Source organism: Chiloscyllium punctatum, chromosome 28 (assembly GCF_047496795.1).
Source record: "Chiloscyllium punctatum isolate Juve2018m chromosome 28, sChiPun1.3, whole genome shotgun sequence".
Taxonomy (NCBI): domain Eukaryota; kingdom Metazoa; phylum Chordata; class Chondrichthyes; order Orectolobiformes; family Hemiscylliidae; genus Chiloscyllium; species Chiloscyllium punctatum.
This window is the reverse complement of record NC_092766.1, coordinates 12,085,845-12,112,764: the sequence shown is the minus strand read 5'-3', so window position 1 is coordinate 12,112,764 and position 26,920 is coordinate 12,085,845. Positions and strand designations below refer to the sequence as shown.

Genomic DNA, 26,920 nt, shown 5'->3' with positions numbered 1-26,920 from the left:
GTGCTAAACATATGGATGTCGCTATGCCAAATAGAATCTGCATTGGATTGACTAGCGGACCAGTGAGGAGGGAGGACTTAATAACAATTGTGGGATGAAAGAATATGAGGATATACTGATGGTCTGAAGATGAATACATTCAGAAGTCTATATGGAGCAGGGACATTAACGTATTGGACTAAATGGCCCCTTCCTGAGTTGTCAATGGTATGAAATACAGGCAGTATTAACTAGAAGAGAGGAGAAATGGAAATGAATCCTTAAGTTTCTGATCTGAATCGGCAAAGTTGCAGTCTGAGCTCTTGTCACCCATTGTGGAAAACAGAATGCCTCAAATACACAGAAAGCTAATGAGAGAACACTGAGACACGTTGAAGAGAGAATGAATGATTTAGGAATATGCTCAATAAGAATTTAGAAGAATGAGGGGGATCTCATAGAGACCTAAAAGGTCTAGACAGGATAAACACAGCAAGAATTTTCCCAAGCACGGGAGAGTCCAGAACCAGGGGTTCACAATCTATAGGATGTGGTGCAACACTGAGATGATGAGAAAGAGAGTCAGAAGCCCGTGGACTTCTTTATCACAAGAGCAGTTGAGACCAAGACATTGAATGATTTCAAGTTGGAGTGAGAGATAGTTCCTCGGGTTGAAGGGATCAAAGGGATATGGAAGGATAAGTGGGGAAAGGGGACTGATTAGATGATCAAACATGATTCTATTGAATGGCAGAGCAGGCTTGCAGGGCTGAATGGCCTACTTTGCCCATATTTTCTACATTTCTATGTGCTTGAGGTCAACAATCAGATGTGCAAGGGAGCATCCAAGACAATTAACAACTGGCATTGCTAAGAATTCAGTCTCAGGTCGATAACTAGCAGAGGAATGAACGGGGAATAGGCATCTCCCTGATATGAGACGCATTCACTGGTAAGAGTTTACATTGAGTTGATCAGAACTGAGCAAGTACTTACAGTGTCATGGCTCCAAGCTCTTGCTGGGGCTGTGACGTTGCTCCTGATACTGTCCGCTCCAATGGAGTCTGTTGTCCCAGAATTGGTCCAACCCTCAGTATCCCATTTGGAAACATTCCAGTGGATGGGGGCACGATGGGAGATCACTTGGTTCGCCAAACACGTCAATGGGATGATTTCCATAGAAAATCTGTCATCTCGCGGCCAAGATAAGATTAATATGTTTGGGGCACCTGATGGGGTTTAAGAGGAATGAAGCATTTTGAGGTTCACCATTGCTGGTCAATTCACAGTGAAAATTGAATCGATTAACCCAATTTGGAACCATTTCCAAATATAAGGGATATTCCAAAGAATTTGCACAGTAATAAACACCCGAATCATTTCTCTGCCCGCCCTCAGTCACCAGTGTATCTGTAGTCTGCCTATCATCAACTTCACCTCAAAAATCTTCTATCGGCGGGAGCTTGCCTTTTTTCCACATTATAAGCGAGTTGCAGAGGTTCTTGTTGCTGCTGCTTGTACCAACGAACAGCTTCCTTTGCAAACCAACTCATGTGGCAACACAGCTTAACAGTGCTCCCAACCGAGACAATTTGAAGAGCTGAAGTCTGCTCGAGCACAGCCTGAAGTGTACTGGACTAGGTTCGACCCACTCAAACCATTTCAAGAAAATAGCCCGGACCCTAACTTTGCTAGTTGTTTTACTGTGGATATTCCAGGAGAGATGCAGCTAGCCCAACCAATTACTTTTAAACAAAACAAGTTATTTGCAAGGTTTCGAAATGAAACACAAACAAAAGAGAACAGAATACAGAATAACCTAATCTATCCGAAAACCCAATAGATTTTCTCAACTTAATGATGCTGTTCCAAATTCCTGCAACAATCTCCAGAAACACCCCTTGCTAAAAAAAAAAAGACCTTACAGCAGACAGATGGTGGAGAGATTCCGCATAGCTGTTTCTTGGACCGCAGTCTCAAAACTGACTGCCTGCTTTCAGTGAACAGCCAGCCTGCTGAAACCAAACCAGAGAAAAGCTGAGCTGGGAGAACTGACCACTCCCTTTCCATTGTACAATTTTTTTTTCAACTTGAAAGCATTGTCAGGAATTAAACCCAGACTTTTCGAATTGCTCCTTTTACGACCTTTCTGGGGGGAAAGAAACGAAGGACAGCATAACCTTGTTAAAGGAGCATTATCATCACAACGAGAACAGAACATACTGTAATTCGGCAGACAGCAAATGGACCTGTGCTCGACAAGGGCAACTTTAGATCGCAAACTGAATGACAAATTATTCATGGGGCACCAATCAGATAAAATGATGAGAGAAAGAGAAAGGAAGTCAGGCAGACAGGGAAGCAGAAGGAAATAACAAATGAAAGACAGGCGAATGAATTAATGAGAGAAAGGAAGAAGGGGAGGCATTGTGGCTCAGTGGTTAGCAAAGCTGCTTCACAGCACCAGGGACCCGGGTTCGATTCCTGCTTCGTGCGACTGTCTGTGTGAGTTTACTCTGGGTGCTCTGGTTTCCTCCCACAGGCCAAGGATGTGCAGGTTAGACGAATTGGCCGTGCTAAAGCGTCCATCATGTTAGGGACATTCGCCAGGGGTAAACACAAGGTAAGGGAATGGGTCTGGCCAGGTTATTCTTTGGAGGGTTGGTGTGGACTTGCTGGGCTAAAGGGCCTGTTTCCACACTGGAGAGAATCTAATCACCGATGTGTTCTTGATTCGTGGAGGGATCCAGTGAAAAGACAGGAGAGTGGAGTTACACAGCACATCAGCAGACTCGGTGGGCTGAATGGCCTAATTCTGGTCCTATTTAGGCAACTACAATCATGCAATGATCTATATTTCACCTGCCAATCTCTCCATCCCAACCCAAGCTTTATTATTTAACTTGCTCCATTCCATGGTTTCTCACAGTCTCCACCATAACTCCATTCTCTCTTTTTTAATCAATTTTTCGCACAAGCCTGTTCAGAGATGTTATGACATGTGAACCTGGAGCAGGTGGGGCTTGAACCCGGGCATTGCCACCTCTCCACACGGTGACTGCACTCTCTATGTAAAAACATTGCCCATGACATTTTAAAATCTCCCTCGTCTTGCCTTAAAAATATGCCCTGTGGTCTTGAAATCCCCCACTCCAAGGAAAAGACAGCTACTATTCACCTAATCTATACCTTTCATGGCTTGAGAAAACTTTCTCAGGTCACCCCCTCAACTTTCAATGTAAAAAGCCCCATCCTATCCAGCCTCCCCTTGTAACTCAACCCTCCATTCCCATAAGAGTTTGGTAAATCTCTTCTGAACCCTCTCCGGCTTCATAACCAGAACTGGACTCAGTGCTCCAGACAGTTAACAGATGTTGTTGAAACACATGTAAAAGTCGACTTCAGCATAATTTATCATAAAATAATCAGGCCAAAATAGTTACTTAATCTCGTGTTTGTGTTTGGTGACCACACTACTCCTTTGGAAGTGTGACCCTTGGCATTAACCACATGAAGTACAAATGTGCACATCTCCTTAATCTACACATCTCCCGTTGCTTTCAAGAGTTAACAGGTTAGCAACACAATGATATTGGCCCTCTACGTCCGTCTCCAGGGTGTGATGGGATGTTGGGTACCATTCAACCCAGACGTTTGATATTTCTCCTCATATTACAAGATAAACAGCAAGAGGACGATGACAGGCTCCTGGTGCGGATTTAGGGGCGAGTGAATAATGTGGACTGGCCAGAATGCAAGCGAATAGCATAACTGTAATTGATTACTGATTCCTAATCCTCTGGCTTCTGTGGCCTGAAACTTGCAGAGCATACTGGAGGACACTGTTAAAACGGACATAACGTTATTTATGTTTATTTATGAACTATCAATAGTGTGTTTTTATTATTCACTCACGGGGTGAGGGAGTCGCTAGCCAAGCCAACCCTAATTGCCCAGATGGAAGTTAAGAGTCAACCACATTGCTGTGTGGAGTTACATTTAGGCCAGACTCGGTAAGGATGGTAATTTCCTTCCCTAAAGGACATTAGTGAAACCAGATGGGTTTTCCATCAATCAACATAGATTCATGGTCATTATTAGACTCTGACTCCGAGGTTTTGCGAGTTTAAATTCCACCACCTGCCTCTTTCTGGGATCTCTCCATCTAAGGGAGTCGAGGCTTCGAGGGAAAGGGTAGGAGAGTGGATGCTAGGGATGTCAGATCAGACACGATCCTGTTGAATGGTGAAGCAGGCCCGACGGGCAGATTGGTCCACTCCTGGTCCTAATTCTTGTGCTCTTGTACCATCAGAAGATAAGAAAAATGAGCAGAGCTTTACAATCGGGCAAAAGACAAAACGTTGTTAGTTCCATACCCTTCATTTAGACTGTTGCAACTAGAAAACCTCGAGAGTTTTGCAGTTTCAAAACAGGTACTGCATAATGTTGAGCTGTGCAATATAATGCTATTTTTTTAATGAGTGAGTGGGAGAAATCAAACCTGCGTAGCACTAAAAGTCTTTGAGTTCAAGAATATCTGTCTGACAACAGCCCTCAAATGTGCCCAGTTGCAACGTGCTCAAAAGTAAAGTGACAGAGTGGCAACAGAGGGAAAGCGTCCAAAGTGTGCAGACACAAAGCATCCATCTCTCCCTCCTCACTTCGGAAAATGACATAAATGTTAGCAGCAAAATTAGAAATAATTCGAAAACAAGGTAAGAACTGGGTCTTTCTGATTGAGATAACGGCAAATGGTATTCGTACAGTCATACAGCATTTCAGTGCATCGAGTCTGTGTCAACCTATCTCCACTCTTTCTGCTTCCCAGCACTTGGCCCACAGTCACAGCTAAAACCACAGGGACTGTTGATTGCCTGAACTTTGTTTATCTTATCCTCATTATTTTCTGTCCAATGCATGTGCATTAAATGTGCTTGGGAACACCAAAACTTTCAAGTTCCCCTCAGAGCCACTCACGATTCTGACTTGGAAGTACGTCGCCATTCCTTCACTGACGCTGGGTCAAAACGCTGTCATACCTTCCCTAAGAGCATTGAGTGTCAATCTACACCAGATGGACTGCTGCAGTTCAAGAAGGCAGCTCAGCACCACCTTCTCAGGTGGCAACCAGGGATGGGAAATAAATGTTGGCCAGCCAACGGCGCCAACATCCCACAATTTTCTTTATACTCTAACGTCGTTTACCTGATGTAATCAAGTGTTGTGTGTGTGTGTGTGTGTATGGTTTGGGAATTTGAAGAGGAGAGGTAAGTTGTTGAATAATAGATGATGTCTGATTTCTTTCTTCTCCTCTTGTTAATCTTAGCTATGTTATTAAAACAGTTGTTTTGCCATTACTGATAAAGCTCGAAGTGAATTCATTTGTTCTGAGTAACAGTCAAGCAAATTTCTCATTTTGACAATCTCAGTGGAATTTGACACATTCATACTTTTTTAAAAACTGTTTGCAAAACAGAGCTGCGGGATTACTGATGAACTATTTCAAGTGATGACATAGGAACCCATTCTGGACCACCTCTGAAGGGCAGATGGGTTATATGCACGGTTATCTATGAAAATCCCAATGTAAGAGACTCTGAAGGAATTGCTGAAATGTCTGAAGTCTCCAAAGCTATCTGGTTAAGAATTCGATGGGTACAACTGGCATTAAGAAAGTAGTTTCAAAATGTCTCGCTACTAAAATCCTATTTTAACGCCAAAGTAATCATTCAACTGACAAGCAAATGTACCTTGCACTCCCTCATAAATGCACAAACTTCTGACCTCTTTACATCCACACATACAGTGAATCCACGCTCCACTTCCCCAGGTTCCAAAGTACAAAGATTCTGGACTCAACCATCCATGTCACACTATCGAACACACACTTTCCACACACCCGTCACACCCATCACAGCTGTCTACATCCCTTCGCCTGCCCCCATCCCCATCCCCATCCCCATCACCAGGCCTGACAGCAAACTTTGTAGTTGGAACCAATACATCCCACCTCAGATTTTGACCCGTCTCCCCTTGCCCCACCCCTTTGAGATCAAAATCTCCTTAGCCCCCAAGACCTGACGCAAGCCCCCACTCTCCCTACCCCAGTCCTCTTGGCTGGCACGATATCAACACACACCTACTTGCTCCACCACTGATGCTCAGTGACATTATGTTTGTTCTCTTTTGAAAGTGTTCCACTCATTGCATCTGTTTCAGTGATTGTTAAATAGAGTTGGAAAAGAATTCATTTCAATAATATCCAAATATATATGATGAGAACCTCCTGGCTGACACAATAGAAAGTTGACACAGTTTATGATTGTCTTGATCATGAGAGCACACAGAAGACAAAATTAAACTTAACTATTACATTTGATTTGCTCACTAATGTAATGGAGTTGATATTGCAAGCAATGCTCAAATGAGACTAGACAAATATTACACAATGTGTGAAATTAAGAGTTTATGCCCTTAGATTTCTGTAATAGGATTTTATAATATTAGGGTTTACACTGAAGCTGACAACGTTATTTGGGGTTAAAGGATGCTGTAGCTATATCAGTGCATTAATCGATGACCATGTTCAGGGGTGTTCAGAGGACTTTTGAAGACAAGCAGATTAGGTTGTTGATAGAAGTTTAAAGTTGTTCATGTAATGCTGTTTGAGAAGAAATTATAGAACATAGAACAATACAGCACAGAACAGGCCCTTCGGCCCACGATGTTGTGCCGAACTTCTATCCTAGATTAAGCACCCATCCATGTACCTATCCAAATGCCGCTTAAAGGTCGCCAATGAATCTGACTCTACCACTCCCTCGGGCAGCGCATTCCATGCCCCCACCACTCTCTGGGTAAAGAACCCACCCCTGACATCTCCCCTATACCTTCCACCCTTCACCTTAAATTTATGTCCCCTTGTAACACTCTGTTGTACCCAGGGAAAAAGTTTCTGACTGTCTACTCTATCTATTCCGCTGATCATCTTATAAACCTCTATCAAGTCACCCCTCATCCTTCACCGTTCCAACGAGAAAAGGCCGAGAACTCTCAACCTATCCTCGTACGACCTACTCTCCATTCCAGGCAACATCCTGGTAAATCTTCTCTGCACCCTCTCCAAAGCTTCCACATCTTTCCTAAAGTGAGGCGACCAGAACTGCACACAGTACTCCAAATGTGGCCTAACCAAAGTCCTGTACAGCTGCAACATCACCTCACGACTCTTGAATTCAATCCCTCTGCTAATGAACGATAATACTCCATAGGCCTTCTTACAAACTCTATCCACCTGAGTGGCAACCTTCAAAGATCTATGTACATAGAACCCAAGATCCCTCTGTTCCTCCACCTGACCAAGAACCCTACCATTAACCCTGTATTCCGCATTCTTATTTGTTCTTCCAAAATGGACAACCTCACACTTGGCAGGGTTGAACTCCATCTGCCACTCCTCAGCCCAGCTCTGCATCCTATCTAAGTCCCTCTGCAGCCGACAACAGCCCTCCTCACTGTCCACAACTCCACCTATCTTTGTATCATCTGCAAATTTACTGACCCACCCTTCGACTCCCTCCTCTAAGTCATTAATAAAAATTACAAACAGCAGAGGACCCAGAACTGATCCCTGCGGAACTCCACTTGTAACTGGACTCCATGCTGAATATTTACCATCTACCACCACTCTCTGACTTCTACCGGTTAGCCAGTTTTCTATCCAATTGGCCAAATTTCCCTCTATCCCATGCCTCCTGACTTTCCGCATAAGCCTACCATGGGGAACCTTATCAAATGCCTTACTAAAATCCATGTACACTACATCCACTGCTCTACCCTCATCCACATGCTTGGTCACCTACTCGAAGAATTCAATAAGACTTGTAAGGCAAGACCTACCCTTCACAAATCCGTGCTGGCTGTCCCTAATCAAGCAGTGTCTTTCCAGATACTCGTAAATCCTATCCCTCAGTACCCTTTCCATTACTTTGCCTGCCACAGAAGTAAGACTAACTGGCCTGTAATTCCCGGGGTTATCCCTATTCCCTTTTTTGAACAGGGGCACAACATTCGCTACTCTCCAGTCCCCTGGTACCACCCCAGTTGCCAGTGAAGACGAGAAGATCATTGCCAACGGTACTGCAATTTCCTCTCTTGCTTCCCACATAATCCTAGGATATATCCCGTCAGGCCCGGGGGACTTGTCTATCCTCAAGTTGTTCAAAATGTCCAACACATCTTCCTTCCTAACAGGTATCTCTTCTAGCTTATCAGTCCGTTTCACACTCTCCTCTTCAACAATACGGTCCCTCTCGTTCGTAAATACTGAAGAGAAGTACTTGTTCAAGACCTCTCCTATCTCTTCCGACTCAATACACAGTCTCCCACCACTGTCCTTGATCGGACCTACCCTCGTTCTCGTCATTCTCAGGTTTCTCACATATGCATAGAATGCCTTGGGGTTATCCTTGATCCTATCCGCCAGGGATTTTTCATGCCCTCTCTTAGCTCTCCTAATCCCTTTCTTCAGGTCCCTTCTGGCTATCCTGTATCCCTCCACTGCTCTGTCTGAACCTTGTTTCCTCAACCTTATGTAAGCCTCCTTCTTCCTCTTTACTAGACATTCAACCTCCCTCGTCAACCAAGGCTCCCTCACACGACCATTTCTTTCCTGCCTGATCGGTACATACATATCAAGCACACGTCGTATCTGCTCCTTGAAAAAGTCCCACATTTCCACCACATCCTTCCCTAACAGCCTATGCTCCCAACGTATGCTCCTCAAATCCTGTCTTACAGCATCGTAATTTCCCTTCCCCCAATTGTAAAATCTACCTTGTTGTGCGCACCTATCTCTCTCCATAACCAAGGTGAAAGTCACAGAATTGTGGTCGCCATCACCAAAATGTTCGCCCACCAACAAGCCCACCACTTGTCCCGGTTCGTTACCGAGTACCAAATCCAATATGGCCTCCCCTCTGGTTGGACAATCTACATACTGCGTTAGAAAAGCTTCCTGGACACACTGCACAAACACCGCCCCATCCAATCTACTTGATCGAAAGAGCTTCCAATCAATATTTGGGAAGTTGAAGTCGCCCATGACTACGACCCTGTGGCTTCTGCACCTTTCCAAAATCTGTTTCCCAATCTGTTTCTCCACATCTCTGCTGCTATTGGGGGGCCTATAATAAACACCCAACAAGGTGACTGCACCTTTCCTATTTCTGACTTCAGCCCATACTACCTCCAGAGGCAGATCCCCCTCAAACTTCCTTTCTGCAGCCGTTATACCATTTCTAATTCGCAATGCCACCCCCCCTCCTTTTTTACCACCCTCCCTAATCTTACTGAAACATCTGTAACCAGGAACCTCCAACAGCCATTCCTGTCCCTCATCTATCCATGTTTCCGTGATGGCCACAACATCATAGTCCCAGGTACCGATCCACGCCTTAAGTTCACCCACCTTATTTCTGATACTCCTTGCATTGAAGTATACGCACTTGAGCCCATTTCTGTGTCCGCAAGTAGTCCCTGTCAGTGCTACCTTCTCCACAGCCTCCCTACAGTCTTGGACATCCTGAAACACAGCTAGCTTACTTGCTGGACTACAAGTCCGGATCCCATCCCCCTGCCAAATTAGTTTAAACCCCCCCGAAGAGTGCTAGCAAACCTACCCCCCAGAATATTGGTGCCCTTCTGGTTCAGGTGCAACCCGTCCTGTTTATACAGGTCCCACCTTCCCCAGAATGCAGTCCAATTGTCCAAATATCTGAAGCCCTCCCTCCTACACCATCCTAGCAGCCACGCGTTCAACTGCACTCTCTCCCTATTCTTTGCCTCTCTGTCACGTGGCACCGGCAACAACCCAGAGATGACGACTCTGTCTGTCCTAGCTTTTAGCTTCCAGCCTAACTCCTTGAGCTCTTGAATGACCTCCCCACCCCTCTTCCTACCTATGTCGTTGGTGCCAATGTGTACCACGACTTCTGGCTGCACACACTCCCCCTTAAGGATTCTGAAGACACGGTCCGAGACGTCTCGGACCCTAGCACCCGGGAGGCAACAAACCAGCCGAGACTCTCGCTCATGTCCACAGAACCGCCTGTCCGTCCCTCTAACTAGAGAGTCCCCTATAACTAGCGCTCTCCTCTTCTCCCCCTTTCCCTTCTGAATCTCAGAGCCACAGACCCCTTCACTGCAGCTTACACCTGCAAGGCTGGCCCCCCCAACAGTTTCCAAAGCTGCATACTTATTTTTTAGGGGAACGACCACAGGGGAACCCTGCACTGCCTGTTTCTTCCCCTTCCCACCTCTAACTGTTACCCAGCTACCTCTGTTCTCTGGCGTAACTATGTCCCTGTAGCTTCTATCGATCACCCTCTCAGCCTCTTGAATAATCCTCAGCTCATCCAGCTCCAGTTCCAGTTCCCTAACTCGTTCGGTGAGGATCAGGATCTGACTGCATTTCCTGCACACGAAGTCGGCAGGAGTATCGGTGGTCACCCCTACCTCAAACATCCTGCAGGAGGAACATTCCACCGCCTGCGCTGCCATGACTGTACACTGTCTCCAAAAACAAGAACACTGAGTCAATAACCTGGGGTCTAGAACACACCCACTCAAATACTAATCACTTACCTTCCCGCCCAGCTATGCGCTCCAACTCAATTATGTTACAAGGTGGGGTGAGGACAAACTATTGGACAGAGATGTCGAGAAGAACTCTCCTTCATGGCAACCTCAGCTGGTGTACAAATTGAATTACTATCACTCTGCATCACAAACTAGCTGCCAAGCCAAGTGATCTCACCTATTCCACACCCCTCCCCCGAATCAGATTGTACATCCAACTGAATTAATGCCAGTCTAATTGTTTTAATCAAAAAATCATGTTCAGGTTTTTTAAGTTTTACAAATTAATGCCAAAGAAAATTATATTATATTCGTATGGGATTGCCTTAGCTGTTGGAATCTGTTCTTTTCGTCATACCAAGCTAACTTGGAAAATAAATGTCAGGAGTATGCTATCCCTGTGGAGATATTGCTGAGTATAAACACTCTGGGAAAATAGCATTCCAGCGCTTCCGTCATAGAGATTGCTTTGAGCAGGGAAGGAGGAGTTTATTCCCAGAGAAAATGCATCTTCTCAGGCAATCAATTGCAAAAATATACAACACAATCCTTGCAATGGTTGGTGTCCCTGATAAGTGACCATTACCATTGAAGTTGCATTGATTTGCTTCAGGGAAGGTTCCTGCTTTTGTGAGGGAGAATGTTGTACATTTTATGACTAAAACTAGTTATATCGAGACATTGTTCAGAGAAGTCAATGCATTATTTGTCGTTCTATGTGGCATCAGCATTTTTTGTTCACTTGCCTCAACGAAAAAAAAGACTCTGTTTGTAGTTCACAGGCTTGATGAATTATAGGAGTATCAAATGCTATTGGGATAATGTTACAAAACATAGAACATAGACTCAGGGTTTAGTCATTTGGTCCTTTGAACTTGCTCCTCCTTTCAATGTCATCATGATTGCACATTCAACTCAGCTCTCACTTGCTCCCCCAATATCCTTTGATCCCTTTAGAACTACATATCTACGTCCTTCTCAAAGGCATTCAATGTTTTGGCTTCAAATATTTTCTGCAGCCAAGATTTCCACAGACTTAGTACTCCGAGTGAAGACATTTCTCCTCATCTCAGTCCTATCTTGTATCATTAGACTGTGAGCCCTGGTTCAGGACTCCATCAGGAGCATCCCTCCTGCATTTATCATGTTAGCTCATGTTAGAACTTTGTGGGTTGATCTCAGGAGTTGTCTTAATCAGAGTAAAAGGAGGTTTCCCTATTACCATTGATGGATTGAGTGCTGGGACACCTTCAAACCAGAGCAGAGATAACTGTCATGCAATGGTTTACCTTTGCATAAAATAAACTGGGTCCATGAGAGCCTCCCATGCTGAAGCATAGTTCAAATCTGTTGTTACCCTCGCTTGGATAACGTTCTCAGTCAGCACCAATGTTTCTTAACTCAGGCAGCAGTCAAAACTTTGTGATGGGTCACATGGTAGCTCAGTGGTTAGCACTGCTGCCTCACAGTGCCAGGAAACCGGCTTCAATTCCAGCCTCACGCAACTGTCTGTGTGGAGTTTGCATACTCTTCCCGTGTCTGCGTGGGTTTCCTTCTTGTGCTCTGGTTTCCTCACAATCCAAAGATGTGCAGGTTAAGTGAATTGGTCATGCTAAATTGCCCATAGTGTTCAGGGGTGTGTAAGTTAGGTGCATTAGTCAGGAGTAAATGTAGAGGAATGGGTCTGGGTGAGTTACTCTTTGGAAGATAGGTGTGGATTTGTTGGGCTGAAGGGCCTCTTTCTGCACTGTAAGGATTCTACAGAGTAATAATTTTGTGATTGTCCACTGACACGAGGAAGGGTCTGAGATGCGTGGGATGTAATATCTGTGCATGGGATAGGGTGTGCCTTATACCTACAAGTGTCTGGGTACATTGAGAGACCTCCTGTTTGGAGGGAATGCTCCAAATTCCTTCTGGTGACGATACAAAATTTCCTCCATTATGGTCCTAGTTTTGATTTTTTTCAGGCGAGTAGATGGAGTCATATCAATATTGCCTATCCTGTGGAATTTACTTTTCAAGAGTTTTCCCACAGCGACACTTGTCTGGACATCTCTGGATACTTACAATGATATCTTGTCCGAAGGAAGATTATGCAATTCCAATCCAGAGGTATAAGAAAGTGAGGACTGCAGATGCTGGAGATCAGAGTTGAAAATGTGTTGCTGGAAAAGCGCTGCAGGTCAGGCAGCATCCAAGGAACAGGAGAATTGAAGTTTCGGGCATAAGCCCTTCCTCAGGCGGGGGTCCCTCACAGTGGGAGGATCCAGAGGTATAGCCCAGTCTAGAGGTCTGTCTTAATTTCAGAAATGCTCTATATCAGCATGGTACATTTTGATCTATATAATGTTCCCTAGTCTGTGAGAAGTCCTCTGCCTCTGGGAAATTCCCTGCCTCTGAGAGCTGAACTCCTTTCTTGGGAAGTGGTGCAAGTCATGATTGTGGGTCTCCTAAATTGAGCAGTGAATACAGTCCCAGATTTTCTGAATTCTATTGTGCCTTCTTATCCATTTCTTTCCAGGTTCTGGGTAGCTGGTTCAGCATTATTAAATTGCTAAATTGGAGAGAGACTGAGGCTGTTGTTGAGATTTTTTAACTTTTGAACATCTGATACCAATCCACTGGTTTTTACTGTTGTATTTCATCCCTAATTGTCTGGGCGCAAATATCTGGAATGCAATGATTCCCAGTTCTCATACGTTTCTCTATTCTGTTTTGCAGTTAATTTGATATCGATTGTGATCCTGTCCCTGGTAAACTGTGGTCTCTCAAACTGCACCATTCGCTATCTGGTAGCTATGGCAGTAGCAGATCTCTCTGTCATTATCACTGAGGTTATATTAAGACAATTCAATTGGTATTATTTCCCAGTATATTTCCTGGATATCACCCCTGTGTGCCGCATCCGCTATATCCTCATGTATGCAGCAAGAGACTGTTCGGTCTGGTTCACGGTCACTTTCACCTTTGATAGATTTGTTGCTATTCGTTCGCTCAGGCTGAAGAGCAAATTTTGCACTGAAAACAACTGCAACCATAATTCTTGCAACAAGCTGTATTCTGTTCTGTTTAAAAAACATCCCTTCTTACTTTGTATATGAGCCTGGGAAAATCATTAACAATGTCCCCTGGTTATGTAATGTGAAATCAAGCTATTATGCAGAGGCCGCATGGGTGGCATTTGACTCGTTTGCTGTGGTTTTAAGCCCATTGCTCCCGTTTGCTATAATACTTTTGTTCAACTTTCGAACTGTTCGACACACTTTGACAGTCAGTCAGGTCTGCAAGGCCCTATGGGGTCAAACGAAGAGAGGGAATCCCAAGTGACCCAGAAATGGAAAACAGAAAGAAGTCTGTGATTTTACTTTTTGCTATATCAGGAAGCTTCATACTTTTGTGGCTGGTGTATGTCTTACAGACCTTTGATATTGCAGACCGATTAGATCGTGATTCATTTTACACCTTCGGGCAAATTGGATTCATGCTGTCTAATTTAAACACCTGTATAAATACATATATCTATGTGACAACTCAGTCCAAATTCAGAGGTCATTTCAAAAGCATGATGAAATATCCGCTTCCATCGACCATTCAATTAATCAATGCATCAAACAGAAGATGGCAAACCAAACACCCAGCAGATACAAGCAAGCTGTGAAGTCAACAGGATCAAAACTAAGGGGCATGATGAGATTTATAGGTATTGAGAAATGAAAAGACTTTGTTCTGAGCAGTGTGACAACGCTAGGGCTTTGAAAGGTGTATTTAGTTCTTTTTTTGAGGAGAAGTTATAAAACAAATGTCCTGAGTTGTCTGTTTAGATCCAATAAAGTAAATACTTTGTGAGACCTTGGGCTATGTTCTAAGTTGGAACAATAGAAGTTGTCTAAGTGAAAGGTGCAAGCTGCCACAGAACCAGGATTTTTAGCTTTACTTTTTCAGTTGCAATTATTGGGTCTTAAACATGGGTTGAAGCTGCATATATCTCTCCATGCTGCTCTCTCTCAGAGTTTTCTATTGATGTTTTTCCTCTTGCTGCAGGTTTTGCATGTGAGACAATGTATCTTTCTGAACTTGTCTTTTGTCAGATGTTTGTTTATGGGATATTACTGAATTGAAACAGTTACTGTTCAGTCGTAAATAAAAAAATCTATCATTCTGTTTAGTGCACCAATGGAGTTATTCGAATTTCTTTACTATTGTTGTATTTCAGCAATGGTGTATGAATAAAGTGTGTTTTGCCTAACATCAAGGAAGTTTAACCAATCCAATTGCATCTGGAACACAACACCTTGCATGTGCCTTTAAAATAAGAAAAGGTTGGGGTCCAGAGTATGCTCGGAATATATTTTTAAGGTTTTTAGTCTGGTCTATAAAAATTGGGAGTTCTTGCCAGGATCAAAATTTCTAATTCCAAGTTGGGTTGAGGATTGTTGGACTCAACGACAGTGAGCGAAGTGTTTGGTGTGTTTTATACATAATGGGTGTTGAATTCAGTTGATTTAAACAAGGCCTTGGGTAACAATGCCTCTTTCATTCACGAAGAGTCTTCTAGGAGTCAAAGAAGTCACTTCAGGATTTTCATGGAAAATTATCAAGGCAAACTTTGGAATTGGCAAAACAAGCTGAAATTGGGGCTGCTTGTGTCCAAAAGGAAATCGGAAATAATTGTGGCAATCACGCAGCATTTACAATTGCCAGGAATGCCATCAGAATCTTTGGAAATGGCTAAAATATAATTGAAACAGAAGCGTTTGAATGTGAAAGGGAAAGGCAACAGTTTGAATTGTGATTAAAAGCCGAGGAAGGCCCTCGCAGAAGAAAGGAAGAAAAGGAGAATACTAAAGTTGGGATAAAAGAATGCCATTTTTTCAGGAAGGGATGCACCTAATGAATCTACGAAATTCAGTCCACTTGAATTAGCTTTTGGCCATGAGATGAGAGGACCACTGAAATTAAGGAGAACGTGGTGAGTCAGAGTTCAGAGGCTACACATTTGGACTATGTGTAAAATTTTAGGGAAAGATTAAATCGAGTAGGTGAGTTGGTGAGACAGCATTTGAAAATACCACAGCATATGATGAAAGAGTAAGCAGACAACCAATCAAAAACTTAGCATTTTGCTAATGAATATAAAGTACAGAGTATTGGTGTTAATTCCAGTGCCATGTGTACTTTTGAGGGCAATGATCGGGGGCCGTATCGAATTTAAAGGAAATTGAGTGTGGTGAACTACTTGATAAGAATACCAGGTAGAAAGAACCCTCCAGGTTTCTTTTGTGCCATGTGAATGTGCTCAAAGGTATTTTGATAAGGAAGGAAAGCAAAAGGAGAATGTTGTATTGGTTACAGTGAAACGTGAAGAACGAAGTTCAGATGATTCTGAATTGGACATTCCTCAAATTACCCAGGACAATGAGAAAGTTCTCAAAAATTCGAATAAATTACTGAGTTACCTTCCTGGATAAAATCAAAATCACCTGAAACAATTGCTACAATTACGTGGAGAGACACGTGGGATTACTCTGGGAAGTGCTAATCTAATTACACATGCTGTTCCAGTTTAGCAACATCCTGATAGATTTAAAAGGGTTGTGAATCCATGGAGTTCGTTCCCCCAGAGTGCAGTGGACAGCAAGCTGCTGATTAAATATAAGGAGGGATTAAATCGATTTTGAAGTAAAGATTTGTTAAAATTTTATGGGGAGCAGGGCAGCCAAGTGAAGTGAAGGTCGACATGGGATAAATCATTATTTTATTGAATAGTGCAACATGCTCAAGTGTCTGAACAGTCTACTCATGTTCTAATGTTCAAGATCTCCTATGAGGGAAAGATGTGAGCGATGGTCAACTGGACAGTAATGGCTTGGAAAATTGGAAAACAGAAATAAGACATGAGCTAAGGGGCGAACAGTGGTGTTTAGCTTGAGATTATTGACGAGAGGACGAGAACATTCTCAGCAGTGGTGACCCACTCTCAGGAAGTGGCAACGAGAGGGTTGGACGAGTCAACATGAAGTGTCAGGGATTGTCATTTCTGGGAAAAAGGTTTGTACTTGGCAGCATATTACAGTCTTAATCCAAGATTTCACTGAAGTAAAATTCCAACATCTGCTGCGATGTGATGTAAACCCGCATCTGTGGAGCATTACCTGGGTTTCTGTGTTAACAGACTGGCCTTCATACCACTACACCACCACTTCCAATCTAGTGTGTAGATTTCAGTCACCCGTTGAGTTTTAGTGGTTCATTTGTCTATGTGTTTGCTCATCTGTCTTACCCTCTGTCAAACACTCTGTCTCTGTCTGTGTCTCACCCTTCTCTTGCTCTCTCTCTCTCTCTCTCTCTCACTCTCACTCTTTGTCTCTCCCTCTCTCCCTCTCTCTCCCTCTCTTTCGCTCTGTCTCGCCATCACACCCCTCCTCCCCATTTTGGAACGTTCATGATTGTGCATCACGTATTCTGAATAAAGATTCTGATTGATGATATGTGAAAGGCCTCAAGGAGTGCCTTATTATTTTCATAGAGTTATAAATGCAAATGCGTATCACTGTTTCCTGCTCTCTGCCACTGACTCATTGTTCATCATTTTCCCTTATTGTCACTCAGTCTGAATTATAAACGAATTATTTCTTTCTTTCTCTCTGCATGTATGTATGTATGTATCTATTTATGTATCTCTCTCTCTCTTTCTAGAACATAGAACATCACAGTACAGGCCTTCAGTCCTCGATGTTGTGACGACCTATGGAACCAGTCTGAAGTCCATTTATCTAACACTATTCCATTTTCATCCATATGGTCATCCAATGAACACTTAAATATCCTTGAAGTTGGCAAGTATACTAATGCTGCAGGAAGGGTGTTCCACGCCCCTACTACTCTCTGAGTAAAGAAACTACCTCTGACATATTTCCTATATCTACCATCCCTCAATTTAAAGCTATGTCCCCTCGTGCTAGCCATCGCCATCCAAGGAAAACGTCTCACACTGTCCTCCCTATCTAACCCGCTGATGGTCTTATTTGTCATAATTAAGTTAACCTCTCAACCTTCTTCTGTCTAACGAAATCAGCCTCAAGTGCCTCAGCATTTCCTCATAAGACCGTCCCTCCATACCAGGCAACATTTTTAGATTTAATTACTTGCAGTGTGGAAACAGGCCCTTTGGCCCAACAAGTCCATACCGACCCGCCGAAGCACAACCCACACATACCCCTACATTTACCCCTTCACCTAACAGTACGGGCAATTTAGCACGGCCAATTCACCTGATCTGCACATCTTTGGACTGTGGGAGGAAACCCACACAGACACCGGGAGAACGTGCAAACTCCACACAGTCAGTCACCTGAGGCGGGAATTGAACCCGGGTCTCTGGCGCTGTGAGGCAGCAGTGCTAACCACTGAGCCACCATGCCACCCATCCTGGGCAACCTCCTCTGAACCCTTCCCAAAGCTTCCACATTCTTCCTGTAATGAGGTAACCAAAACTGCATGCAATATTCCAAGTGTGGCCACACCAGAGTTTTGTACAGCTGCAGCATCTCTCTTAATTTTAAGAGATTTATAAATACAAGTAGGTATCGCTATTTTCTCCTCTCTGCCACTGACTCATTGTCTATCAATTTTTCGAATTGTCATTCAGTCTCAATTATAACCGAATTCTCTCTCTCACACACACACACCCACTCACGCACACACATACACACACTCACGCCCACATCCTCTCTCTCTCCTCTCTTCTCACACACCACCACCTGCACCCCCCACCCCTCCACACCCCTCCCATCCCCGCCCACTAAATTTACCATCTCAGGGTCCCTGGGCAAGCCTTTAATCTAACTTTTTCTTGTGCTTGTTTCTCTCATGAGTTCGAGGGTCTGGATAATAGCTGTTGAGATGAACAAGACTTGCAGAGCAATGTGTAGGGATAATGTGATTGCACTGGATGGGCTGCAGAGGAGATTCACCAGGATGCGGCCTGTGATGGAGCAGTCGCACAGAATCGTGGAATGATGCAGTGCAGATGAAGCCCTTGAGTTTGCATTGTCAAAAAATACATTCAGCTTTCCGAATCTGTGAAAAGAGGTTGGATTGGCTCAGGTTGTTTTCTGTAGAACAGACAAGGCTGAGACGTGACCTGATATGAATATTAAAGATCATGAGGGCTATAGACAAGGTGGACAGAAAGTGGCTACATACATTAGTTGAAGGGGTAATAATGAGGGGGTCTTACTTTTAAGATAGGAAGAAATGCAGGAGGCTTAGAGGTAATTTGAGGACTTGTTTTCACCCAGAAGGCAGTAGTATGTCTGAAATACATTGCCTGGGAGCGCAAGAGAGGCCAGAAACATATACCCTTTACAACAAAGTACATGGATGAGTACTTGGGACAAAGTGACAGAAAGAGGAATTAGTGTATTGAGGTCAGTACTGCCTGGATGGGCCGGGGAGACAGTTCTGTTCTGCATGACTCGATAACGTCCGATCTTCCAAAGGTGAGGCTTTCAGTCAGCAGTAGTTTAAAGAGAGGGAAAGGAGATTATACAGGTGGAGTGAGATGAGGCAAACTGGAAATGAGGTTTAACTGAGGATGAGGGGAACTGAAGAAGTAGGGAGCTGAACATGAGGGTTAAATGAAGATGCGGGCTAATGCAGTTATGGGTAACTGAAGAAGAGGGAAGATGAAGATGAGGGTTAACGGAAGATATGGAGAACCGAAAATTAGGGGAAATCAAGATGTGTGAAGGAAAGGGCCAACTGCAAATGAGGGATACTGGTGATGTGCGGAATTAAAGGTGAGGTGAGGGATGAAAATCTTATTCTCATGAATTGGTTTCAAGCAGTTTCCAGTATAAGAGGAGAAGTGACAGTCAAAAAATGTAGGGTGGAATTCCAACTGTTCCAGCTGATGGTAGATCAAGTAACAGATTGCAAAGTTTATCATCTGGATATCAAACAGCCTTGAATTCATAAGGTGAATGTATCTGAGAGGTATCGAGAGCTGGGAAATTAATGACTAAGGGTAGTGGGTAGGGAGGAGGAGGGGGTGTATTGTGAATGTTTGATTCAAACCAAAGGAGGGCATTTTAAATATACTTGCCTGGGAACCAGTGTTGAGCAGAGATATAGTTTGATTGGGCTATGGATTGAGCAGTGAAACATGCTGCCTAGTTTTGAATCACTTTATTTGGTGGAATTTGTCAAGAGCCGACAGGACGGGGTTGAGTGTATCAGCAGTGAGGTGGGTGATCTGCTAGAGGTAGGGATGCGCGAACCCATCGGTCAGTTCCATTGGGAACTTAAAAGATCGGCTGGGATTTCGGCCTGATCTCCGGTTGTGGACAGACAATTGCGAACACAAACATTGAAGAAAGAAGGGAGTGAATTCACTGAGCAGCTGTCAATCCGAGTTACTGGCATTGTCTGATCCTTCCCTGCAACTGCTCCCGTTGCTCTACTGTCTCCCGTGCTAAATCACGAGGCTGCATGTTTCCAGACATGATCCGCAATGTCTGATGAGAGAAAAAACAACAGAGTGGTTGCATTATATTTTATTCTTCAGTGGGATGTGGCTGGGTTAGCATTTATTCACAGAGGGCAGTTAAGTGTCAACCACATTGCTGTGGGTTTGAAGACACGTGTAAACCAGACAAGGTGAGGACAACAGATTTTCTTTCTTAAAGTTTATTAGTGAAACAGATATTTCTTTTTCAAGCAATTATTATTCCATGGTCTTCATTAAACTCTAATCCCAGGTTATTTTTTCTTGAATTCAAATCATCATCTGCTGTAGCAGGATTTGAACATGAATTGCCCACATCATTAGGCTTCATATTTAAATGTCATTCATCCAGCCTCAGAATAGCAACTTGACTTTCTAGAGCAGCCCCAATGTACATTTTCAGTTGTCAGTTGGTGTTTTACATCTAAAGTAGAGAGGCATTCTTCTCACATAAAAGATAATGTATCTTGAACAATGTCAACAGACTTTATCGGTGTCATATTTAGTTTTCACTTTCGAGCAGCAAATTGATCAAAGATGAAGCTAGTTATGAACCAGACACATCAGTCGCTGGCTGCAAAAGTCAGGACATAGATGATTCTGCGCACATGGGTGAGGTCGAGCACAGACATTGAGAAATAATAAATGATGATTTGCCTCAGCATAAACTCAGTAATAATGACAAGTATTCTGTAGTTGTCAGGTAATGAATGATGCAATTGGAGAGGCCACACATTCCTCACAGAAGGAGCATAATTACCATTAAAAACATGCAAGAGAGAGAGAAGCAGAAAATAAAATACTGAAAGCTATTCAGCAAACCTTTTTGATGTCTGTGTCTCCACGAAGAGAATCCTAGTAATTTCACAAAAAAAGCCAATTTTTAACCTACCATATTATCAAATACTGTGATATATGGGTTTCAGTGATGGTATATGTTAGGTATATCGGCGGTATGTCCCACAGGCTGGTAGACCATATCATGCAACCCATCTCATTGACTCTTTCAGAGGGTGGGACAAAGCAGGACTCTGTACTGGACAAAAAAGAATGCATGTGTAAGAGAGAGGGGATGTCTGTGAAACAGAGAGCTTGCCTGTGAGAGACAGTGTCATTGTGTGGGAGAGGCTGTGAGTGCGTGTGAGAGAGTGCAAGCAAGAATATGTGTGGTGACAGAGACAGATTGTGAGAGCATGTGTACACAGAGCATGAGCAAGTTGGATGGGAAGTCCCGTATGGTGTGTTGCCTGCCTGGTGCCAGGGTGCAAGACATCTCCGACTGGCTTGAAGGGATACTGGAGCGGGAGGGGGAGGATCCAGTTGTTGTGGTCCCCTTTGGGACTAACAACATAAGCAAAGGTAAGATGGAAGACCTGTTTGGGGGTTAATGAGCACTAGGAATGAAATTAGGGAACAGGTCCTCAAGGGTCATAATCTCCGGATTACTGTTGGAGCCATGTGCAAATTGACTTAGAGACAAGAAAATTAGGGAAGCAAACACGTGGCTAAGGGAGTGGCGTGGGAAAGAGGGATTCCATTTCATGGGGCATTGGCATCAATTTTGGAACTGAAGCGGATCTGTGCCAGTGAGACAGTCTTTAGCTGAACCAACCTCGACCAGTATTCTAGCGAAAAGGATAAATAGAGTGGTCACCACGACTTTAAACTTGCGAGTTGGGGGAAGGGAAAGGGAGTGCAACAGGATGCATGGTGATAAATGAAAAGGTAAGCAGCAGGTTGACATGAATGCAGGAGTGTTTAAGTTCAAGGCAGACTATGAAAGAAGCAAAAATAAAGGATAACTCAGGAGATATTAGAGATGTTATGAATCATAATGGTAAGAAAGCTAGCATAAAGGCATTTCGCCTGAATGCTCATAGCACTTGTAACAAGGTTGATGAGTTAACAGCACAAATGATTGTCAGTCAATAAGATTTGAAAGCCATCACAGAGACATAGTTGCAGAATGGTCTTGGCTGGGAATTAAATGTCCAGGGGTACCAGGTTATGTGGAAGGACGGACAGGAATGCAAGGGAGGTGGTGTAGCTCTGATATTCAAGGACAACATCAGGGCGATGCTGAGAAATGACATAGGTGCTATGGAGCATGAGGCTGAATCCATTTGGTAGAAATTAGGAATTCCAAGAAGAAAAAGTCACTGATAGGCGTAGTCGATAGGCCATCAAATAATTACATCACATTGTGATGGGAAATAAACAAGGAAATAACTAATGCATGCAAAAATGCTACAGCTATTATCATTGGGGGTTTTAATCTGCATGTAGATTGGTCGAACAGCTCAGTCAGGGCAGCCTTGAGGAGGATTTTTTTTTGAGTGTATCTGTGATAGTTTTCTTGAACAGCATGTAATGGAACTGATGAGGGAGCAAGCTATCCTAGATCTGGTCCTATGTAATGATGCAGGAATAACTAATGACCTCATAGTCAGGGGTCATCTTGGAAGGAGTGATCACAGTTTGGTTGAATTTTAAAATACAGCTGGATAGTGTGAAGATAAAATTCAATACCAGGGTCCTGTGCTTGAATAAGGGGGACGATGATTGAATGAGCGAGGATCTGGCCAAAGTAGACGAGAAACAAAGTCTTTGTGGTGCGACAGTTGATGAGCAATGGATGACCTTCAACGAAATTTTTCAAAGTGCTCAGCAAAAGTATATTCCAGTGAGAAGGAAGGACGGCAGGAGGAGGGATAATCTGCCATGGGGGTCGGAGGCAAGAAGGTGGGTTATCAAAGTGAAAGCAAAGGCATACAAATTGGCCAAAACTGCAGAAATCTCGAAGATTGGGAAAACTTTAAAGGTCAACAGAAAGCCACAAAAAGAGCTATAAAGAAAAGTAAGATAGAGTACGAGAAAAAACTAGCATAGACTATAAAGATGGACAGTCAAAGTTTCTACAGATATATAAAATGAAGAGTGGCTAAAATTGGTCTTTTAGAGGATGAGAAGGGGCAGTAAGTTATGGGATATGATGAAATGGGCTGAGGCATTGAGCAGGTATTTTGCAATGATCTTCACAGTGGAAGCTACTAATAACATGCCAAGAGGTGAAGTTAGATGTGGACCTGGAAACTTTTTACAGAAGAGTTAGTGTTGGGTAAGCTAAATGAGTTAAGGATGGATAGGTCCCCTGGTCCTGATGGAATGCATTCCAGTGTACGAAAAGAGATGGCGGGAGAAATAGTAGGTGGACTGGCGATAATGTTCCAAAATTCACTGGACTCTGGGGCACTCCAGCAGGTTGGAAAATAGCAAATGTGATGCCACTATTCAAAAAGGGATGTAGCCAAAAGCTGGGCAATTATAGACCAGTGAGGCTTAGCCTCTGTAGTGGGGAAGATGCTCGAGTCTATTATCAGTGAAGAAATAGCAGGGCATCGCAAAAGAAATTGACCCATTTAACAGACGCAGTATGGATTCATGAAGGGCAAGTCATGTTTCACAAATCGTTTGGAATTCTATGAAGACATTACAAGCAAGGTGAACAGTGGGGTTCCAGTGGATGTGGTGTACCTAGATTTCCAAAAGGCCTTTGACAAAGTGCCGCACATGAGGCTGCTGCATAAGATGGTGTTAGGGGCAGAGTATTGGCGTGGGTAGATGATTGGTCGACTGACAGGAAGCATAGTGTGGGGGTAATGGTGTGCTATTTTGGCTGGCAATCATTGACTAGTGGTATGCCTCAGGAATCGGTATTGGGACCACAATTATTTACAGTTTATATAGATGATTTGAAGTTGGGGACCACATGTTCAGTGTCAAAATTTGCCGATGACACTCCAATAAATGACAGAGCAAAGCGTGCAGAGCATTGTGAAACTTTGCAGAGGAACACAGATACATTGAATGAGTGGGCAAAGGTCTGGCAGATGGAGTACAATGTTAGTAAATGTGAAGTCATTTTGGTGGGAGTAGCAACAAAATAGAAGATTACGTGAATGGTCAAAAGTTGCAGCATGCTGATTTGCAGAGGGACCTGGGTGTCCTTGTGCGTGTATCGCAGAGGGTTGGTCTGCAGGTACAACAAGCAATTAGGAAGGCAAATGGAATTGTGTCCTTCATTGCTGGATGGGTTGAATTTAAAAGCAGAGAGGTAATGTTACAGCTGTAAAAGATGCTGATGAAGCCACATCTGGAGTACTGTGTACAGATTTGGTCTCCTTATTTCAGAAAATATATACTAGCACTGAAGGAGTGCAGAGGAGATTCACTGGGTTGATCCTGGAATTGAGGGGGTTGCCTTATGGGGAGGTGTTGAGTAGATTGGGATTATATTCATTCGATTTCAAAAGAATGAGGGGGGGGATCTTATACAAACATATGAAATTATGAAGGGAGTCGATAAAATAGAAATAGATTGGATGTTTTCACTGGTAGATGAGGCAAGGACAAGAGGGCATGGCCTCAAGATTAGAGGAAGCAGGTTTAGAAATGAACTGAGGAGGAACTTCTTCACCCAGAGGGTTGTGAATCTATGGAATTCCTTGCCCAGGGAAGTAGTTGAGGCTACTTCAGTAATCACTTTTAAAACTAAGGTAGATACTTTTTGTTTGGAAAATAAAGGAATTAAGGGATATGGTGAAATGTGCGAAAGTGGAGCTGAGTCCACAAAAAGATTTGCCATGATCTTATTGAGTGGCGGAGCAGTCTCAAAGGCCCGGGCAGCCTACTCCTGCTCCCAGATCTTATGTGAGTGAGAGACAGAGTCATTGTTAATTATCTTGCTCACCTTTTCAAAATAGTTGGTTGTACTTTCCTCTGCAGTTTATAGATTGTCCGTACACTCTGCTTGAGGTGAATTCGTTCAATTTTTTTTTCCAACCTTCATAAAACTTCAGCAAAGTCGACACCAGTTTATCTAAAAGTGGCGTCAAATACTTCTCATCCCTCTGAAAAATAAAAGCACTGCTGACGCTGGAATCAGAAACAAAAGCAGAATTTGCTAAGAAACCCCAGCAGTTCTGGGAACATCTGTGAAAAGAGGAAGCACTGTTCACGTTTCAGGTCCAGCAACCCTTCTTCAGACCTGCTTCTTGCAGGAAAAGGTCGGTGCACTCGCTGGGTGGGTCGGGGGAAGGTGAGAGAAGTAAATGAGATGAAGCCCACCTCTCTAATCTCTGCACTGAACCTGTGTCGGAATTGATGCCGTTATCTTGATGGAAGCTGTGAGATGTTGCCCTCCCCGAGCAGTAAATTCTTCAGTGTATTTCTACAGGCTGCCGATTGCGGTAGCGTCCGTCTGCCAGCAGATGGTGGTATTGTGTCGCTTTGTTCTGAAGAAGTGTCACTGGACACGAAACGTTAACTCTGCTTCGTCTACACAGATGCTGCCAGACCTTCTGGGTTTTCCAAACAATTTCGGTGCTTTTTTTTTCGGTTTATAATTTCCAGCATCCAGCGTTCTTTGTTTAGCTATAATCACAGAAACATGCATTGACCCCCTGCGTCCATTCGCCTCTAACCCAAGATAAAAGCTCTACAGCAGCCCGAGGTGAGTTTGGCATTTTCAAAGACGTCAAATCTGCTGTACAATGTTTTGAGAGAGTTTTTGAGCTCAAACACACACGACAGCATTTTGGATTCTGGGAAAAAGCTGGGGTTTGGGGTTGAGGGAGATGCAAAAACTAAGAATCGGTTTCCCAACTGAGGCAAAATCACATTAAAAGTGCAATTGGCTTTCGCCATTCCTGACTGGGAATTAGCCCCCTCCCCCCCTACCCGCAGTCTGTGTCTCCCAATGCTGAGGGGACAGGGAGGGGCTGGGGTGGGCAGAGAAGGAGAGGGGTGTGGAGAGATGACGACTTAGAGAGAGGAGGGGAGGAATGTGGGTTGGGGAGAAAAAGCAAAAGGGTTAGGGAGAGGCTTGAGAGGGAGGGATGGAGAGATAAAGGGGGAGATGGGTATCGGAAGGGACTGGGAGGCGATAGGGAGACGAGGGGAGGGGCTGGGATTGGAAGGGGAGAAGGTGTGGGGGAGAGATGGAGAAGTGGGAGGCGGGGTCGGAAGAGAGAGAGAGGGGTTTGGGATGAGGTGAGGATAGGAGAGGGAAAGGATTGGATGAGGAGAGATGGGGAGGGAATGGTGAGAGAGGCGGAGTTACATAGGGAGAGTAAGAAGGGGGTGGGGTGGGGGTGGGGAGAGAATAGAGAGATAGTGAAGGGAGAAGTCAAGCGGATGGGGTGAGATAGGAAGAGATGAGGAAGGGGTATGGAGAGCACGGAAAGGAGATCGGGGTGGCGAGAGCATGAGAGAGAGTGGAAAGAGGGGAGAAGGCGTAGGAGGGACAGGAAGGGAGGGAGAGGAGGAAGATACAGTGAATACATTGAGCTGACCTGATAATCTGAAAGGCTGATGAAAGCCTCTAAAGTGAAGGCAGGGCTCCCTGTAGCAGAGGGTGAGCAGAGACTGCGCTGGGGTGAAGTGGAGGGGCAGAGGTGTGGAGGTCGATGACACGTTGTCTGAGGCTAGCCTGGATGGAAAGTTGGGCGGGGGTGGGAGGTTGTGGGTTATGGAGATGGAGGGGTGAGCTGGGAGGGGCTCGGTTGTGAGGAGTTGTTTGTGAGGATGGTGTAATGGAATCACTGAGATGCAATGCCTCCTCCCTCGAACAGCAAGGAGGCGGCGAAGGTACAGTTCATTTCCATTTGGCCCAGATGTTCGTGCGCAGGCGCTGAGCGGAGAGCGTGTGAAGTCACACTCTGCGGCCGAGTGTGAAAGCCACAGGCCGCCCACGGTGCAGGGAGCTCGGCACAGGACAGGCTGATGTTCCAT

At 44.1% G+C, this 26,920-nt stretch overlaps 1 pseudogene; it reads right to left on the bottom strand.

Moving 5' to 3' along the window:
* Positions 1-939: 939 nt before the first annotated feature.
* On the bottom strand, positions 940-26,920 carry LOC140453893 (uncharacterized; annotated as a pseudogene).